Source organism: Panulirus ornatus, chromosome 57 (genome assembly GCF_036320965.1).
Source record: "Panulirus ornatus isolate Po-2019 chromosome 57, ASM3632096v1, whole genome shotgun sequence".
Taxonomy (NCBI): domain Eukaryota; kingdom Metazoa; phylum Arthropoda; class Malacostraca; order Decapoda; family Palinuridae; genus Panulirus; species Panulirus ornatus.
Genome location: NC_092280.1, coordinates 18,476,381 through 18,491,459, shown reverse-complemented (window position 1 = coordinate 18,491,459; position 15,079 = coordinate 18,476,381). Strand labels below are relative to the sequence as shown.

The window sequence follows — 15,079 nt, the reverse complement described above, 5'->3', positions numbered from 1 at the left end:
GTGCATCTACAGCAGACACACCCAGCATCTACAGCAGACACACCCAGCATCTACAGCAGACACACCCAGCATCTACAGCAGACACACCCAGCATCTACAGCAGACACACCCAGCATCTACAGCAGACACACCCAGCATCTACAGCAGACACACCCAGCATCTACAGCAGACACACCCAGCATCTACAGCAGACACACCCAGCAGCCAGGGTACACCCAGCATCTACAGCAGACACACCCAGCATCTACAGCAGACACACCCAGCATCTACAGCAGACACACCCAGCATCTACAGCAGACACACCCAGCATCTACAGCAGACACACCCAGCATCTACAGCAGACACACCCAGCATCTACAGCAGACACACCCAGCATCTACAGCAGACACACCCAGCATCTACAGCAGACACACCCAGCATCTACAGCAGACACACCCAGCATCTACAGCAGACACACCCAGCATCTACAGCAGACACACCCAGCTGTCTGGGTACACCCAGCATCTACAGCAGACACACCCAGCAGCCAGGGTACACCCAGCAGCCAGGGTACACCCAGCATCTACAGCAGACACACCCAGCTGTCTGGGTACACCCAGCATCTACAGCAGACACACCTAGCAGCCAGGGTACACCCAGCATCTACAGCAGACACACCCAGCTGTCTGGGTACACCCAGCATCTACAGCAGACACACCCAGCAGCCAGGGTACACCCAGCATCTACAGCAGACACACCCAGCTGTCTGGGTACACCCAGCATCTACAGCAGACACACCCAGCTGTCTGGGTACACCCAGCATCTACAGCAGACACACCCAGCAGCCAGGGTACACCCAGCATCTACAGCAGACACACCCAGCTGTCTGGGTACACCCAGCATCTACAGCAGACACACCTAGCAGCCAGGGTACACCCAGCATCTACAGCAGACACATCCAGCTGTCTGGGTACACCCAGCATCTACAGCAGACATACCCAGCTGTCAGGGTACACCCAGCATCTACAGCAGACATACCCAGCTGTCAGGGTACACCCAGCATCTACAGCAGACACACTCAGCTGTCTGGGTACACCCAGCATCTACAGCAGACACACCTAGCAGCCAGGGTACACCCAGCATACACAACAGGCACACCCAGCATCCACAACAGGTACACCCAGCATCTACAGCAGGCACACCCAGCAGCCAGGGTACACCCAGCATCTACAGCAGACACACCCAGCTGTCTGGGTACACCCAGCATCTACAGCAGACACACCCAGCAGCCAGGGTACACCCAGCATCTACAGCAGACACACCCAGCTGTCTGGGTACACCCAGCATCTACAGCAGACACACCCAGCAGCCAGGGTACACCCAGCATACACAACAGGCACACCCAGCATCCACAACAGGTACACCCAGCATCCACAACAGGTACACCCAGCATCCACAACAGGTACACCCAGCATCCACAACAGGTACACCCAGCATCAACAGCAGGTACACCCAGCATCCACAGCAGGTACACCCAGCATCCACAACAGGTACACCCAGCATCCACAGCAGGTACACCCAGCATCCACAGCAGGTACACCCAGCATTAACGGCAGGTACACTCAGCATCCATAGAGGGTACATCCAGCAACCATGGCCAGTACACTCAGCATCCACAGCCGATACACCCAGCAACCATGGCCAGTACATCCAGCATCCACAGCGGCTACACCCAGTATCCACAGTGGCGACACCCAGCATTCACAGAAGGTACACCCAGCATCCACAGAAGGTACACCCAGCATCCACTGCAGGTAAACTCAGCATCCAAAGCAGGTACACCCAGCACCTACAACCGGTACACCCACCACCTACAGCAGGTACATCCAGCAACCACAGCCGTTACACCCAGCATCTACAGCCGTTACATTCAGCAACCACGAAAGGTACACCCAGCAACCACAGAAGGTACACCCAGCATCCACTGCAGGTAAACTCAGCATCCACAGCCGGTACACCCAGCACCTACAGCCGGTACACCCACCACCTACAGCAGTACACCCCGCATCCACAGCCGTTACACCCAGCATTCAAAGCCGTTACATCCAGCAACCACAAAAGGTACACTCAGCATCCACAGAGGGTACACCCAGCATCCACTGCAGGAAAACTCAGCATCCACAGCCGGTACACCAAGCACTTACAGCCGGTACACCCACCACCTACAGCAGATACACTCAGCATCCACAGCCGTTACCCCCAGCATCCACAGAAGGTACACCCAGCATTAACAGCAGGTACACCCAGCATCCACAGCCGGTACACTCAGCATCTACAGCCGGTACACCCAGCATCCACAGCAAGTACACTCAGCATCCACAGCAGGTACACCCAGCATTAACGGCAGGTACACCCAGCATCCACAACAGGTACACGCAGCATCCACAGCGGCTACACCCAGCATTCACAGCCGGTACACCTAGCATCCACAGCAGCTACACCCAGCACCCACGGCCGGTACACCCAGCATCCAGTTACACCAATGAACACAGGGAACCATTTGCTAATGCACTCAAGGACATCCACTAATACACCCACCAATCTCTGATGTACCTAACAGTCTCTCGTCCACCCAACCCGTAAATCCACCCAAACATCTGTAATACCTAGAAGTCTGTAATCCACCCAGTAGCCTGTATTCCACCCAGCAGCCAGTAATTCACCCACCAGCCTGTAATCCACCCAGCTGTCTGTAATCCACCCGGCTGTGTCATCCACCCAGCAGTCTGTAATCCATCCAGCAGCCAGTAATCCACCCAGCAGTCTGTAATCCATCCAGCAGCCAGTAATCCTCAGCAAGTCTGTAATCCACCCGACAGTGTGTAATCCACCGAGGTCTGTAATCCATCTAGCAACTCATAACTAAACCAGCAGCTTGCAATCCACCCAACAGCGGATAATCCACCCATCTCATAATCCATCTAGCAATTCAATCCACCCAGCAACCTGTTATCCACCTGTGATCCACCTAGCAGCCTGTGATCCACCCAGCAACTGTCCACCTCGGCCAGCGGTCCTGGGTGACGGCGTCGGGTGGGGCTGTCACCCACAACAGCCAACACTTGGCCCAGACGTGGGCGTATTCAGGCGGATATGGCCATGTCTCCCGTCTGTTCCTGGCATTCTGTACTGACATATAAGAGAACTCCATGATATCTTCTGTGGGGGAGGATTGCACGTCCTATTTCTTGAAATTGTTACAGCGTTCCACATTCCCCTGTGCCAGGCGAGAGGAATGAAACACAGGTCCACAGGAACATGGGTTACATACACAGTGACGAGTGTGTGTGTGTGTGTGTGTGTTTAGTCTTGGCCATTACCCTGCCACCTGCAGGCCTTAGGTATTCACATGTTTTCGACTCTGGTATAGCCACAATGTGACCCTGGCGATCCAGACGGGCCTAACCCAAATGACCAGCCAACCATTCACATGGACGGCCTCAAGATCAGCGAGATGAGAAGATGATCATCGTTAACACAGAGGATACGTAACTCCCAGAGGCTGTGACTTCATGGGTCAACAGGTTGAGGTTACGTATCTGTATAATGCCAGGAGAGTCACAAGGTTCGAACCCCGTTCGCAGACAGAGCAAGCAATCCCCCCCCCCCCCCACTTCTACTTCCCTCGTAGGGCGACCCTCACCAACAAAATTACTGGGAAAAAAAAATCGTGGGGTTGTGTGCGAGAGGAGGTGACCTGTGGACGAACTTGGTTGATTACTGCTGGAATCATCCACGTACCTGATAGCATTCTAAAAAAAAAATGACGTATCAATTAGTGATGTGCCACTAAACGGAGTGGTACCAAGTGGTGTGCAAATATAAAGCCACTAGAGGAGCGTACACGAGTATATACCAACAAACAGAATGCCACTTCACGTGATCGCGTCTTAACCGGTGGTTTGGACGACCGAATAATTTCAAGTCTCCCAGGACAAACACCATCATCCACCTCCCACAGTCCTGTAACTCACTCGGGCATGACTGATCAATATTATGTTTCCCAACCACACACATTTCCCTGCATGACTGCCATCTTTTACAAGCCACTTCTTTTCATCGCGATGATGAATGCTGAACCACTGTCGAACTACGCGGCAAGCGCAGGTTCAAACACTTCAAAACGATTCAGCAAATTTAACACTGACCTAGGCAACTCGTGACGTTCCCATACCGAAATGAACCACCCTATGGATGGCTGACACTGTATTGTTGTGAAAGTAGGGGCGACCATACTGCCGCAGAGGGAAAGGTTCGGGAGAGGTAAACAGGTAAGTGGAAAGTTCCCAGAAGCTGTGGTGCCACACACTCCTATATCTTAGTCACAAGTAACTGAGCACACGTTAATGAAATTAAAATTGTACCAGATACGGGTACGTAAGAAAGTGTATTAAGACAGCAAAACAGGGAAATGGAGAGTAAAAGTGTGTGTGTGTGTGTGTGTGTGTGTGTGTGTGTGCGTCTGTATGTATAGTGCGTGAGTGTTGAGAGGGAAACGAAGGAGGGACAGTTACGCCACACTGGCCCACACCTGGCGGGTCAGCACTGTTGCCAACCCGACCCGACCCGACCCGACCTAGCCTAGCCTCACCTCACACCAGTACATTCTCTCCACAACAGATGCCAACGCTGTTCTCCTGCCTCTACACTTGAGATCCTACCAGGTTAAATTCGAGGAAAATGTTATCGCGCTGCACGGGGCCAAATAGGTTAACGGTCGGGATGGGTGGTGACACATGCTCCCTCACCTTGTCAAACCTACTTCAGGTACGATGACTCTCTCCCAGGCCTGACCCACGTGCTGTACCCCACTCTCCTGCCTTGCCGCCACTCCCCACTGCACTCTATCCCAGTCACTGTTTTCCTACAGTATATATCAACATTTCTGTTATCATACGATCAAGCGAAGTGAGTCAGCATTGCTCAGCTTCAGAGGCAGACAGTACAACCTAAATTGCCGTTCGCCAACTGGTCCGTTATGACGGTGATGAAACAGAGACTAAAGTATACCATCATGATCCATATTCATTATCAGTAATTGTGAAGACTCATGTGTAATTCACCGAGGGTGGTACGAAGCTGTGTACTACGTTGGAAGCCGTCCAGAAGTGCTCACTTTCTATTGACAACAAGTTCAGTATTTTAAAAGATAAAAATCAATTACGATCCTCCATTCATATCATGAACTTCAAACGTACCTGGTTTTCCTCGCATAAAAGGCACGGGTTCAGTCTTCAGGCAGAACCATAGCTCCTCGGTAGGATCCGTCACAGAGTCACAGCAAATCACTAAAGAGAGGGGTATACAACAGTCCTGCGCGCCGTCACCCGCCACACTGACTGACTGCTGGGCTCGCACCGCCAAAGCCCGCCATGTTTCTGCTCTCCTCTCACTCACATTCGTCCTCCCAGGTCTACACCTCTTTTATGAATTACTGTATTCCTTCAGACATTATTTTCACGAATTACAGTACATTCTCATTCAAACTACTTACAGATGAAGACCGAAGGAGAAGCGGGATTGCTATATGCAGAAAGTACTGCAAAATGAATCTACCGCAGTTTTTCTAGGGTTTGTTGTTGTCTACGGCCAAACACACCGTATCCTAGCAACATATAGATCCGCTTTCTGCGAGGAGACATTTTCAGTATATCAGTATGATAACTTCAGTGATATTTATGAACATCTGAATTGCAAAACATTGTCGGCGGAGACATCACTAAAATGAGCAGGCAATTTGTCGTCGATTGTGTACCCAATCCGGTTTGAGTCCGTCTATGCGGCACCAACGTCTTGGTTTGATCTCCACCTCCTGCGCTGTAGGTAGCCATACATCACTCTCGCTTTGGGACAATATCTTGGAGTATTGTTCGGTGTGAAGTGAATCAAAGATAAATATGCAGATTAATGAACATCTTCAGCATGCACGAGACGAGCAACGATGAGTTTGGAATAATGACAACTGTCGCATGCCACGTTAATTGATTATGTCTTACAACGAGATGGAAAGTCTATGTGGGTGACTGGGTAGGTGCAGTCTGGCGATGATGATGGATGCGGGTGGACTTAGTGTGATGGAGATGATGATCATGGCGGTGTAGGGGGATCATAATGGTGTCAGTGGATATCAGTGATGGAGAGAGTGATGGTGAGAGTGTTATGTTACAAGCTGATGGTAGTTAAGGGGATGTGGTGATTATGAGGACTGTTATTTTGGTAGGGTAAGGATGATGATGGTGGCTGGGATGATAGTGGCTGAGATGATGGTGGCTGGGATGATGGTGGCTGGGATAACGATGTCAACGAAGATAGTAGAAGGATGATGGCTGTGAGAATGATGACAGTGCTACATCGAGGGAGATAAGACGAAGGGTCAAATCCTCTATCCAAACCACTGATCAAGTTATAAGAAGACGTGACCTTCACGACGTAAGACAACAAGGGAGAAACGATCCCCATCAAGTACTCACTAGGCAACTCACTCATCAGATCGCCCTTAGAGCAGCCTAACACTGAACAGCAACTGAGGTCAAGTCGAACGACACAGCAGCACCAGGATTCCCAACTCCCATGCTGGGGATATGAGGCATGTCACTACCGTCACAACAACGTTATGTGAAGGGCAATTAGTCAAAAGAATGACGTCAATCACGCGCAGCGTCTCCCTGTTAAAGACACCTGCCACTTGCGTCCATCATGATCTCGTCAGACGCGCATGATACACGCATAGTCAAGCAAACAACTTTCTACCAGTGAAAGAAAATTAAGTGTGGTGTGGAAAGCTGGCTGCCTTAAGCTTCTCAAGGACAATGGAGAAGTAGGGTTTGAGTGCTGTGGACTCATGATGGTGATGAAAAGAAAAAGAACTGCATCATTAGGATAAATGGTTGGCTATGATCTGGCCCAACATAGTTCCCTGTCATCCATCATCCAGACACTTTTGTAGAGGACAATTTAGGTCGATACGGGCAAAATTAAGAAAATGTATTAAAAAAAAAATTATAGCGTTTCTTTTAAGAAGAAAATAGCGATAGTCTGAGCATTCTTGCTGATGGTTCATTTCTAGCCATCAGTCCTCTGCTTCATTTTCACATACGTCAAGTAATATACATTTCCATGGAATGCGCGGTTGCATGCGCAGTGTAAGGTAAAAGACACTCATGAGCAATAGCAAAGAGCCACACTTTGGTGAGGATAGGCCATTGTAGACCAAAAGTCGGTTGTGAGAGACGTGTTCTCCTCAGAGCACTTGGGTCACCTGCAGCGCAGCACTGTTAATGGAAATCAATTAAGAATGACAGGATTTCCGTCTGGTTATAAGCCAGTTTAAATTCCAAGTCAAACCTCTTTACAAGGGCCATCACTCAGAGTCCAAACCTGTGTGTTGGATCTTTTATGCCATTCAGTCCTTCAGCTATTGTAAAACAACTGTATAGAAGATACGGTTAAATGTGTTGGACCTGATCCTTACGGTACAGGTCAAACTCATCTTCACTAAACCGAGATGGGGATCCTGACGGCAGGCGGACGAATGATGAAGGCGAACAAAAGCGACTTTTAATTGTGTGCTAGGCTATGAAAGCGACACTAAAACTAACTTAAAAAACAATTCAAGCACAGTCTCTATCTATCTATCTATCTATATATATATATATATATATATATATATATATATATATATATATATATATACATATATATATATATATATATATATATATATATATATATATAGATAGATAGATAGATAGATAGATAGATAGATATATCTATATATATATATATATATATATTATATATATATATATACTGAATTAATATACAGCATCGATTTTGTCCTTAACTGTTGCAACACATTTTGTCTTGACCACACATGAACTGGTTGTCGGCCTTGTATAATTTTGGACCGTCACAAGGACTGGTGTGGCGATGAGAAATTGAACATGTCTGCTGGCAGAGAGTCGGGGCTACGCTTGCAATAGCTTGTATCAATTCATCATTCACACCTCACTCTTCCAATATGTCATGGAATTTAGATACATTACCGTTGTGGTATATCCTTACATTTCTTTGATTTCAATATATAACAAACACAAAAAAAAGAAATCGGCTTCAAAACTGGTTACCATCCTAGCTAGGATATTGCGATAGACTGATTCTGTGACGTCACTGTAGAGGCTCCGTGAGTATGGGAATCCCTTCCTCCCTGGTCAGTCAGTGTCATTACTGTAATGCTATCGTACCTGACACGGTTCACGCACTTATCATGAGACCAAGTACATTTGCTCGCCAATCGCTCTCGTGTTTGACCTACCGCGCATTTCAGTGAAGCACAAACAGATTTCTCTGTGGGTGCGCTTCAACGGGGAACGCATTATCTGGGCACCGAGCCAACTTTAGTGTGATGAAGCTGTTCATATGATACATGTATTCATTAAAGATCTCTGCTACTGCTAAGATATTAGGCTGGATTTTGATACTGGTTTATAATCAGTGTCGAGGGAAAGACATTCAAATATGCGTGGGAGAAGCTTCCTTCCATTGTTAAGCAGTTGAAGGTGGCTGGTTACATGTCTCTCCTTTATCCTCCCAGTGAAAGTGACACATCTTGAGCCATGGTACACGCATGAGCCCCCTACGGAGGTGCCGCCTGGAAGAGCAGAAGGAGCCACAGAGTACAATGAGTTCAGAGTTTGAGATCTGGGGTGCCTTTTATTCCGGTGGTGGGGAGATGAGCTCACATACAGAGGTAAACCTAAATTGTGATGGAATCTTACTTACTTAGTTCTTCTAGTGATTTTAGGTGTTGTTGACTGACAATGAATGAGATTCTGTTTCAGAAATATAGGACTGTGTAGGATGCAAGAGAATATTGAGAGAGAACAACTGAGCGTAACTATAAGTGTGTATATATATCCGGGTCTCAGATGTGTGGTATGATCATCGATAAACCTATTCTTTCGTTTATCAGTCGCCAATTAAGCAGAGGGATGGGGGAGGGGGAAGGCGCTAGTCAGCATGAATAAAATTTTTTGTCCAAGATGATCTTAAAAATTAGCAGTTGTATATATCGATTCCGCACTATGCATTTGGTCAGTTCGCTTACTTCTTCTTCCACTGAGTTCGATTATATACTCTGGTTATCAAGAGGATAGCTAATCATACAGGTAAGGGAGTCTACCAATATTCAAATATTTTATTCGACTGACATCTCTCTCTCTCTCTGGATCCAAATCTTACTTTGGGGCGAGTCCCATTCATCGATAGATTTTAGGGAGGGGAAAAAAAAATATTGAGCTCATAGATCTTCTGTAAGTCAACTAAAAGTAGAACTAATATATTCAGTTCGTCTCGGTAGTCTGTAAATCAATCGCACATTAAGGAAAAGCTCACACAGCGGTCGAACTTGCAGCGCCGACAGTGTAAATCTTAAAAAGTTTATGTCCGGATCATCACGCGGCCAAGTTCTCTGACGTCAATGTTGGAAGCAAAGAGTAAAAAAAAAAATATTCCTCTTACCTAATATCACACTCTTATTGACTGTTATTCTTTGACTAAGGTTTTCATTTCGTAATGTAGAAAGTATTTGTTCCAGTACATCCCCAAGAGGCCTTAGGTGGAGTATGTTTTTCGCTTGTGCCATATCATTCATAAATAAAAGATGGCAGTACTATATAATACAGACCCGTTCTGTAAAGCAGGAGCAAGGCCGGTCGCAGTAGTGACTGTACTCGGGAATGTATACTACTATTTTTCAACCAATTTATATATTTGATGCAATGTCGACTCTTTGTTATCTAGACCGTGGCGTGATGTTGCTGCCGGGAATATGAACTGAATCTCTCTCTTCGTACGGCAGATAAACTGAAGAAAAATGCTTCATAGTCCCAGTAACGAGACAGAAAACTATGTAATTGTCGACCTTTTACCACGTCCATTTTACTAAATTTTCACATTCTTGCCACAAATCAATCTTTTTTTTTTTTTTTTTTTTACTATTACCCGATATTTATGGAAGTGTTTGCACGAGAGCATTTGATTGAGTTTTGAAGACAAGTCGTTCTGACATACAGGAAATGAATCTGAATATGTCGTATTAGTGGGAAGGTTAGCTACACACTGGCCATATCGCAAGGCCAGCAGCAATTTTTTTTTTTTCCCCTCCACCCATTTTTGAGCCTTGGGTATTCTACATAATATTCATCCACAGGAACTCGATAGAATGCACTTGTTTTCATTATATGTCCGATCATGAATATCTCATAAATCTTATTGTTACACTGCGCGAGATGAGATCAACTCTTTATTTGGCGCAAATAATTGCTGGAAGACAGACCGCCAAACCAGATGAGCGAGGCTAAGTCTACCATGAGCTGGGGCTGGGGAATCTCTCTCACACACACGTTATGTTTCTTTGTGGACAACAGCGTCACTGGTACTACGGTGTGAAATATATATATATATATATATATATATATATATATATATATATATATATATATATATATATATATATATATATCTTTCTTTCTTTTCTTTCAAACTATTCGCCATTTCCCGCATTAGCGAGGTAGCGTTAAGAACAGAGGACTGGGCCTTGAGGGAATACCCTCACCTGGCCCAATTCTCTGTTCCTTCTTTTGGAAAATTAAAAAAAAAAACGAGAGGGGAGGATTTCCAGCCCCCCGCTCCCTCCCCTTTTAGTCGCCTTCTACGACACGCAGGGAATACGTGGGAAGTATTCTTTCTCCCCTATCCCCAGGGATAATATATATATATATATATATATATATATATATATATATATATATATATATATATATATATATATATATATGGCGGCCTAGCTACATCTCTTCCTCGTAAACCAACTGACATATTTCTTGTGTCTCCCCTGATGATGTGATCATTACACGAAAGTGCACTTGGTAACTTACCGTGTTTTAATTCCTTATGGATCAGAAGAGAGAGAGAGAGAGAGAGAGAGAGAGAGAGAGAGAGAGAGAGAGAGAGAGAGAGAGAGAGAGAGAGAGAGAGAGAGAGAGAGCATATCCACCCTTTTGACGATGGTCGACAAAAGGGTATTTGAACTCTCTGAGTACATTATAATTTGCATAACCCAAGGACCACTTTTATGGCCCTACTGCAGGTTCCAGGCTGCGCTACGATGAGCAGCAGGGGAGTCATAGACTCCTTTGGAGAAAGAGAGAGAAGTCCTGTGACGAGACTGTACGCATTTTCGTCCACTGATTATTACACATCCCTCGCCAGTGATGACTCTATCCCCAGGACGTACTTCACAGCCAAACCCAGCGATTTGAAATCAGACCCATATATATAAATCTATGTTTTTCTAAGTATTTCTCACATACATTCTTCAAAGCAAACACACATCCTCTACCACTTCTGAAACCACATTGCTCTTCTTCAATCTGATGTTCTGTGCATGCCTTCACCCTCTCAATCAATACCCTCCCATATAATTTCCCAAGAATACTCAACCTCTGTAATCTGAACACTCACCCTTATCACCTTTGCCTTTGTACAACGGCACTATGCATGCATTCCGCCAATCCTCAAGGAATTCACCATGAACCATAATACATTGAATATCCTCACCAACCAGTCAACAACATTGTCACCCCCTTTTTTAATAAACTCCACTGAAACACCATCCAAACCCGCCGATTTGCCGGCTTTCATCTTCTGTAAAGCTTTCACTACCTCTTCTCTGTTTACCAAACCATTCTTCCTGACCCTTTCACGTTTAACACTACCTCAACCAAAACACCCTATATATGCCACTCTATTATCAAACACATTCAACAAACCTTCAAAATACTCACTCCATCTCCCTCTCACTTCACCACTACTTGTTATTAATTACCTCCCCATTAGCCCCCTTCACCGATGTTCCCATTTGCTCTCCTGTCTTACGCACTTTATTCAATACCGCCTTCCAAAATATCTTTTTATTCTCCCTAAAATTTAATGATACTCTTTTACCTTAACTCTCATTTGCCCTCTTTTTCACCTCTTGCACCTTTCATTTGCACTATTCCCCTGCAATACTCGTCCAAATGCCTCTCTCTTCTCCTTCACTGACAGTCTTACTTCTTCATTCACCACTCTCTTCTCTTTCTAATCTGCCCACCTTCCACCTTTCTCATGCCACAGGCATCAATTGAGCAAGCCATCGCTGCTTCCCTAAATACATCCCATTCCTTTCCCACTCCCCTTACGTCATTTGATCTCACCTTTTGCCATTCTACACTCAATCTCTCCTAGTACTTCCTCACACAAGTTTCCTTCCCAAGCTCACTTACTCTCACCACTCTCTTCACCCCAACATTCTCTCTTCTTTTCTGAAAACCTCTACAAATCTTCACTTTCGCCTCCACAAGATAATGATCAGACATCCCTCCAGTTGAACCTCTCAGGACATTAACATCCAAAAGTCTCTCTTTCGCGTGCCTATCAATTAATACGTAGTCCAATAACGCTCTCTGGCCATCTCTCCTACTTACATACGTATACTTATGTATATCTCGCTTTTTAAACCAGGTATTCCCAATCACCAGTCCTTTTTCATCACACAAATCCACAAGCTCCTCACCATTTCCATTTACAACACTGAACACCCCATGTACACTAATTATTCCCTCAACTGCCACATTACACACCTTTGCATTCAGATCACCCATCACTATAACCCGGTCTCGTGCATCAAAGTTGCTAACACACTCACTCAGCTGCTCCCAAAACACTTGCCTCTTATGATCTTTCCTCTCATGACCTGGTGCACAAGCATCAACAAGCACCAACAGTCATCCATCTCTCTCCATCCACTTTCAGTTTTACCCACATCAATCTACAGTTTACTTTCTTACACTCTATCACATACTCCCACCACTCCTGCTTCAGGAGTAGTGCTACTTCCCATGTATTTCCTGCGCGTCGTAGAAGGCGACTAAAAGGGGATGGAGCGAGGGGCTGGAAATCCTCCCCTCTCGTTTTCAGTTTTCTAAAAGGAGGGACAGAGAAGGGGGCCAAGTGAGGATATTCCCTCTAAGGCTTAGTCCTCTGTTCTTAACACTACCTCGCCAAAGCGGGAAATGGCAAATACGTATGATATATATATATATATATATATATATATATATATATATATATATATATATATATATATATATATATATATATATTCTTACGAATTTTTTTTCTAGCAGGGTCGTCACTTTATCTATTACGCACACTGGATAAAGCTATCTTAACGTTATGGGATGAAAGTAAACACCCGGGTTAAACCTACATATACAACAAGAAATAAAAAGCCCAAGATAACCAAAAGCACATTAATAGGGTACAAATATCTTCGTTAACACTTGACATTCCATATTCTGCATTCCAGGTAAGATTTCAGACCAGATCTCTTTCCTTTATGACCAGTTGACTACAGAAACGTGATACAAGACACTTATTCGTTGGGCAACTCTATGACAAGTTATGATACATTGTAACACTCAGACCTGACATGACACAGTATAACATTTTACAATATAGGGCAGCGGTGGTTACGGGGTTCGAGACAAGGAAAACCTACATTACCTTTGCCGGGCTCGTGACAGCTGAACGAATGGGCTGCTGGACTGTCGTCCAGGCCTTTTGCATGCGGAAGACAACCAGGCGGGAGTGGCCAGCCACGCCTTGACCCTCCGCCTTCGGCTACGATAGGTAGGAATGACCACAATCACCCATGATTGGTCAAAAGACTGATTGTCACGCCCTCATCTCGACATGATTGGCTTGCGGAGGCCTAAGGTCCAGCCCTCCAACTGTCTAACGGTCCAGCCCTGCCTCTCTGATGACGCAACCAGGATGAGTGGGCGACCTTTCCTAGGCATGACCTCGTGGCTGACCCCAGGTCACTTGACAATGGGACCTGGGAAGAAAAACAACCAAAAATGATGATATCATGACCAGGAAGAAAAAATATTATAAAAAAAAATGTATTGATAAACCAAAATATTGTCGATGTTGAGTGGTGAGCATCTGTTGTCAGGGAGGTGTTCACATGTCCCAGATAAGGCACATCAGGGATGATGTATTGCACGGCACTGGTTGACGGTGGCAGACCAAGGGAATGGAAAAGAGCTAACGTCAGGCTAAATATATATATAAAAAAAAAATTAAAAATAACAAACAAATAAAAAAAGAACATAAAAGATAATGGGATGATGCATGCTTATCCTTGAAGCACAGACACGTCTCATTTAACGAGCCTCGTCAGCAAGAAACTAGAGAGAGAAAAAAACACCAAAGATATTACGAGGCAGAGATAAAGGAATTGCCAACTGGAAGAAAAGTAATTACGTGAGACTCAACGTATATTACACAAAAGATATTACGAGGCAGAGATAAAGGAATTGCTAACTGGAAGAAAAGTAATTACGTGAGACTCAACGTATATTACACAAAAGATATTACGAGGCAGAGATAAAGGAATTGCCAACTGGAAGAAAAGTAATTACGTGAGACTCAACGTATTTTGGACGTTGTGGCTCCTGACGGAAGCAGAGCCGCTCTCAAGTTTCCTAGTTTCATCGGAGTTATGAACGCTTTCGACGCAGTTAATCACTCGCGGATTAATTAAGAAACTCCTTAGAGAAAAATCAGTCATCAACAAACCGATCAATCAGACTCCTACGAAAGGTAAACTACATCGTAGTAGGGAAAGACTGCACAGCATATAAGATGGTGGTGCTACGATTGCGGAAGACCTACTCTCCCAACGTAAGACTTGCAATGAACTTTTGAATCACAGAATAGCGTCAGAGGAGAGCTCAAGCCACAGACGGAGGGAACCTTGCCGCGCTGAAGCAGAGTGACCAGTGATGGGTGTGGTTCGCCAGATGAAATGGAATCATCTCAGGATACGTTTGCGGACGGTGACAAAATACTGGGCAAATGTGGCCGGAGGGAGGGAGGAGGAGACACTTACTTACATGATCATCACATGGTTATCTGCTGTCAGGCCCAC

General features: G+C 45.4%; 1 protein-coding gene across 1 annotated transcript in view; it reads right to left on the bottom strand.

The window, feature by feature from the left end:
- LOC139766212 (zinc finger protein 385B-like) overlaps positions 1 to 15,079 on the bottom strand; it is a 205,566-nt gene that overhangs the window by 86,962 nt on the left and 103,525 nt on the right. Inside the window, exon 14 of the transcript XR_011716821.1 lies at positions 13,648 to 13,981. The gene's annotated coding sequence lies outside the window, so the exon portion shown is untranslated. The remainder of the gene's footprint in view (positions 1 to 13,647; positions 13,982 to 15,079) is intronic.